Below are 6,815 nucleotides of genomic sequence, written 5' to 3' on the forward strand. Positions count from 1 at the left end.
TAAGCGCTACAACCTCTCATCGCCCCTTTGATCATTTTGGTTCCCCTTTTCTGTCCGATTCTTCTCCAGTGCACAAACGGGAGCCTTAAAAGTCTGCTACCCTGTTGTGCGCTGGCAAAGGGAAGCTGTTGTGGACCAGAACCCACCACCGTGTATAAATTTCTCTCCTAAATTAGTGCCTATATTTACAAACAGTTGCAGGGTGCTGCCTAAAAGTGAAAGAGAAGATAGCAGGAAGGAAGTCATTTACGTAGAACAGAAATTAGTGTACAAGATTGTTCATGGTCTGCACAGACGTGTCACCCATTCTTGTATTTTTTCAACTGTTTGAGCTCCACCATGTAGTCTTGGGGTCCCACCATGCAAATGGGAAATTTCTCAAGAGAAAAGCCACTTATGGCACATTTCTAGATAGCTTTGTTTTGCTGGGATAGACTTTATTAGTCTTGAAGTGTGATTATGGGCAAACTATTAACAAACTTTCCACACAGAATTGGTTTTCAAATCCCGACAGTAGTTTTATAGCATTCTTTTAACATGTATTGAGGCCAATCATTTAGCGTTTGTGCTTCTCCGAGGAAATAATGGTGAAAATATTAGTTGTTCTTTAACATGATAGACTTTAGTAGCAACTCAGTTTTATTTCAGTTTAGGTAATCAAAGCTATACTTTCACTAAATCTGCTTTTCCAAACTGTTCAACTCACTCCATGCTACTTTTCTAACTCTGGTCCTATAAATTTTTATATAATACGGTGAGGATATGCTCAAAATATCATGCATTGTTGATTTCTCTCAATAGATGGTGCCATATACTTTACATTCCTATTAGTGAAGCACATATTTATAATGTAAGCAGACAGGCAAGGCCCATGTTATATTTTTATTAATTGTTCAAGGCTGTAGAAATATTAAATGTCTTGGGTTTTGCTGCAATATGGGAAAGTAAAAGAGGTACAATATGAAAAGTAAGAACAATTTATAGTACAGCCTCTGGCATAAACTTTTGATTGCCTAATAAAAGAGACAAAAATTAAGCATTGCCCAAAAAGAGAGAATGTACCGGTACATGTACAAAAAGATAATATTATTCCATACAAAAAGTGTTTGTTTGCAAGCTTTTTTTTATTTTAAAAAAAGGCTTACCCAGTTTACTTTAATGGTCTCTTAGAATGATCTGTTGTAGTGCTATGAGCATAATAACTATTGCCATTTTAATCTGCTTGAGTTCCTCAAATATGGATTGAGGCCCAATCATGGTATTCAGAATGCACTTCACCTTACAAAAAAAAAATGCTGTGATTAATATATTTAAGTTATTCCGTGTGTATTCAGCATAAACTAATGTTAGCTATCTAAGCTGCTAACTGTAAGAGAAGTGGGTATATTAAACTTGGCATTGTATGCAAATATATTTCAGGGATAGGCTCAGCCTTACAGGACTCCTTTCACTCCATTGCTGCAGTCCAGCTTCCCTCTTTTTGCACAGGACATTCACTTTGAGATCAGGTTTAGGGAGTATAGCTCTAGCCTTGTATCCAATGAAGCTGTCATGTTAGCACTTGGACCTTTGTCCGTGCAATGGGATGCCCTCTCCTGCTGCTCTCCTTCTGTGCCCTCCTCTCCCAAGTCTGTTTGGGTCATTAATCCAACCTTCTGGAGTAGATTGGGGAAGGGCAAGAGGAACCAGGAATGGGAAAGAGATGTAGTTTTGTCCCTTCCTAAGCATTTTAGAGCTGCCAGAACACACTGCACTTAAACTGCAGCATGTGCAGAAACGTAGCCAACAGCACAGTCAAATGAATCAACTCTAGTTTCACGTTCCAAAACTTGGGAGGATAGGAGAAAATTCCCAAAAGTAAGTGTGTGTCCTGCATTACAGCTCTTCAAGCCAAGAACTGAGTGAATAACTTTCCACTCACCTAAACTAGCTATCCACAAGACACTAGTGTCTGAAACTTTGCAAAGTCTGTACTTTGCTTAAGGGATGTTTTTCTCTCTATCCAAATGTTGAGGAAGGCACAGTATACAAGTAATAACAGACTTGTATAACTAAGGCCAACTGCATATGGAGCTTTTAAGATACAGAGATTCATTTCTATATGCATTCTGCATCTGATATATTTATTTATTAAAGAACATTTTTAAAAAGCCTTCCTTTCAGTCTGACAACTTCCAGATTATCTTGCAGACAGCATTTAAAAACAAGAAAAACTATACAAAATAAACAAGAGTACCGTAAGCATGCCAGAGCATACATCGAACCAAGATAATATGACCAATCCAACACTGCAGTTAACACAGCAATCCTTGCCACCTGCTCAACTGACTGGAAGTCATATGGGGAGTGTTAGAGCTTCACCCCTGGAGTTGCATCTCCACTGAGGAGGCCCCACAACATGTGCTGATGGCTTCATCAGTGTAGATGTACTACTGGTGGTGCTGTGGTCTAAACCACTGAGCCTCTTGGGCTTGTTAATCAGAAGGTTGGTGGTTTGAATCCCCGCGACGGAGGGAGCTTCCATTGCTCGGTCCCAGCTCCTGCCAACCTAGCAGTTTGAAAGCACACCCGTGCAAGTAGATAAATAGGTACCGCTGTGGAAGGAACGTAAACAGCATTTCTGTGTGCTCTGGCTTACGTCACGGTGTTCCGCTGCGCCAAAAGCGGTCTAGTCCTGCTGGCCACATGACCCAGAAAGCTGTCTGTGGACAAATGCTGGCCCCCTCGGCCTGAAAGAGTGATGAGCACTGCAACCCCATAGTCGCCTTTGACTGGACTTAACCGTCCAGGGGTCCTTTACCTTTAAGCTTTTAGTGCTGATGGTTCTTTTGCCAGCAAAAACCAGCATTAGGTCCCAAAACAGGACATTTGGTTGGGGAGGCAGGGGTGGGACATAAGTAGTATACTAAACCCTGTATCTTTTGCTTGTGTTCAGAAAATATTTAAATATTTCTAACCAGGCTTTTAGAAAAACAAGCTACAATAAATTGTTGACGGTCTAGAAATGTACACCCAGGGTCCCCCCCCCCATATTTCCCCCCATCCTTGCTTCAGTTAATGATATTGGCGATGATATTGTTACACTAACAACAGTGGAGGCAAATGGGTCTGTGCCCCAGCAACTTCAATCAACCCTCATCTGCTGTCCTTACTTAACATCCAGTCCAAGGGGTGGTATTGGCTGTCAGCTTCCTCCTCCTTAGCCTCAGTGATGCCCTTGTAGAACTTGGCAGGGAGGAGGATGGAGCAAAAATAGAATCAGTTGCCTCCGACTCTTACTAGCTCTGGCTGCAGCTACTGTTAATCTCCTACTTTATCCCATTCGGCACCAGCCACCGCTGGAAGCAGGGTGGCCAATTATGCATTATAGGGGGGAAAATGCATCACCAAAAAAGAAGATGAAAGGGGACACAGGTTTCCAATAAATTTGCACATGCTAATTCATATGTATATATGCAGATATAGACGTCATAGTAACAAAATAGAAATGCATCTCACCACAGTGAAGAAGGCTGATGAAGGAGAAACCTGTGCTGTTCATGAGCTAATCGCTGGAAGGTATTTTCAAGCCCTCCCTCCCTCTGCCTTCCGATGGTTCTTTATCTTTACACCAGGACCTGGGCCAGACAGTAGGACATATGACCACTCTAAATGCAAGTGACTCCATACGTGAAGATTTTGAAGGTGAACCAGAAAACAACAATTAATCCAGAATGAGGCAGCTAGACTGGTGAATGGGAGTAGCCGCCAAGACCACATAACACCAGTCCTGAAAGACCTACATTGGCTCCCAGTATGTTTCTGAGCACAATTCAAAGGGTTGGTGCTGACCTTTAAAGCCCTAAACTGTCTCAGCCCAGTATACCTGAAGGAGCATCTCCACCCCCATTTTTCAGCCCAGACACAGGTCCAGCGCCAAGGGCCTTCTGGCGGTTCCCTCACTGTGAGAAGCAAAGCTACAGGGAACCAGGCAGAGGGCCTTCTCGGTAATAGCGCCTGCCCTGTGGAACACCTTTCTATCAGATATCAAGGAAATAAACAACTATCTGACACTTAGAAGACAACCAAAGGCAACCCTGTTTAGAGAAGTTTTTAATGTTTGACGATAAAATGTGTTTTTAATGTTCTATTGGGAGCCACCCAGAGTGGCTGGGGAAACCCAGCCAGATGGGCGGGGTATAAATAATAAATTATTATTATTTAGTGCATATGCTGGAATATATGCACATGTGCCAAATCTCTAAAATTATTATAATGCCTTCACGTTCTTAAAAAAACCCAACCATGGATGAGTTGTTTCTTTATCTCTCCATATTTCCTAAAAGGGTTTTCTCCACCACAGGGTAAAAATTGCCATGTGCTAGTTTAATTTCCTCCTTACTTACAAAAACCCTTGGATGTTTCCTTTCTTTGTCAGTGTAGTCGTTTAATTAACACCACGAAACAAATCAATGTTAAGTCATTTTGCAAAACTGAAGACCTGGATAATGAAATCTACAATATGCTCTGCATAATATATGCAAATCACTGAAATATAACAGGTAGGGTATCATTAAGATAATTTTATCAGAATTTCAAGTAATTGGACAGTAAGATAAACAACTCTTAGGCCTCTGCAAAGGATGATTCATACTGATAGGAGCCGACATCTTTAAATTAGCTCTCAAAAGTGCATCTGAGTGAGGCCATCTGTTTCCCCTACCCCTTTAGTTTAAAACTTCATGGAAAATATAGGTTTTTGATATACAAAAGCTTACGTGAATGTACAGTTGTTTTTCTGTAAATGATAGCAGAAAATTAGGTAAAGGTAAAGGTACCCCTGCCCGTACGGGCCAGTCTTGCCAGACTCTAGGGTTGTGCGCTCATCTCACTCTATAGGCCGGGAGCCAGTGCTGTCCGCAGACACTTCCGGGTCACGTGGCCAGCGTGACATCGCCGCTCTGGCAAGCCAGCGCAGCACATGGAACACCGTTTACCTTCCCGCTAGTAAGCGGTCCCTATTTATCTACTTGCACCCGAAGGTGCTGGGACCGAACGACAGGAGCGCACCCCGCCGCAGGGATTCGAACCGCCGACCTTTTGATCGGCAAGTCCTAGGTGCTGAGGCTTTAACCCACAGCGCCACCTGCGTCCCAATAGCAGAAAATTACATGCTGCTTTTTTCCCCACCTAGGGAATAAAATAAGGTACTCTGAAGAACCAGCTGTCTTCTGCCTCACATCACAGGGCAGCACAGGGAGTCTGTGGAATCAAGAGGTGTCAATCTTCAGGCACTCAGCTACTGACCCCAGTCCTAAGGTATGGACAGCAAGGGGATAGATTCTCTTTTATATCATTAGAAATTCATCACGACATTATACAGGCCACCTAAAAGTTTTAACTGCAACTTGCTATCAGCATTCTGATCCTAAACAATTTCAGCTGCCCTCTGTGCCTTCCGGCATCGTGATGGCGGAGTTGGTGGTTTGCTGGGGTAGCCAGTCTTAGGACTGAGCTGCTAAAACGTTTTCAGACTGTCTGATAAACCCATTTAGAGCCAGCGAGAAGGAAATGAAGTCTGCAAAGCGATACAAAGCCTTGTTCCCTGTTGGAATATTTCACTGCTACATAGGTCTCCAAAAAAAGCAGTCCTGCGGTTATGTTTCACCTGAAATGTTTGCCAGTTCTTTCACTGTTACTTTTGCTGCCAAACAAACATAACAAAACAAACCTTTATGTTCCATAGCCTCAACATGTAATTCTGTATTATAATTTAAATGGTAATGGGAGTCTGTAGTAACTAGTGTATCCAATGTTTACACTGATTGTAGTTTATACCTTTGTGGACTTTGGGGCTTTTTAATTGAGCAAAAAGGTGGCCCCAGGAGCAATCTGTACCATTTCATCACCTGAGCAAAATGGAACTGTGCCGTCTTCCACCTCCCTGCTGTCCCCACCCTCTGCCGCTCCTCACTTCTACCAACACCAGAACTCGGTGAGAGGGGAACATTCATCTAGTGGTGAAAGCAGTAGGGCGGGAGCTCCACCTCTTACACTTCCGCTGCCTGAGGCAGCTCTGGGTGGCGCCGACTGTCAGTTTGTAGAACACGAGGAAGATGGGGTCAAAACCAAAATTTGTTGATTCTGTGTGTCACTGCTCCGGCTCTCCCTACTATTGGCCTCACTGGCTTCTGTTCCATCACTCTCAAAGGGCACCAGTCACCATTCTAACTGGTGTCCTCCCTGGCAATGTAATTTCTACAGGACATGTTATGCAACCGGCTGATTCTGCTTAATAAATATTTGCACTGCACACACGCCTCAGTCAGAAGTTCTAGAGACAGACTGACCTGGGCCGTTGGTTTACTTTAGATAGGTTTTTGCAATATCTGTTTTATTTATAGGTATACAAGAGCATGTTTTTCTGTAAGGCAGCAGGCCATCAGATTCCTGGGGAGAGACCTTGGATCTCCAAAACGCTTCTAGCTTTCAGTCAGCTCCTATCACTTCCTCCCCCCCCCCACCGCCTCAATTGCAGAACTCCTGATTCTACACACACACACACACACACACACACACACACTACATCAAGTCACTGACCTGAGGAGGATCCCAAGCTCTGTTGGTGGCAACCTCTTTCAGACACATAGGGAGATTGCATTTCCAGGGGGAGCTAATGACTTTGGACACAGTTGGCAATCTCTTCAACCCTATAATTAAATAGGTGAAAACTAGGAAAGCACTTCAACTGGGCAGGAAGTAGGAGGGCTTTTGTTCTTCCAGGCTGGCAGTCGAATCCCTGTGCCAGCACCATTCTCTGCTCTGTGCATAAATTA

Source organism: Podarcis muralis, chromosome 12 (assembly GCF_964188315.1).
Source record: "Podarcis muralis chromosome 12, rPodMur119.hap1.1, whole genome shotgun sequence".
Taxonomy (NCBI): domain Eukaryota; kingdom Metazoa; phylum Chordata; class Lepidosauria; order Squamata; family Lacertidae; genus Podarcis; species Podarcis muralis.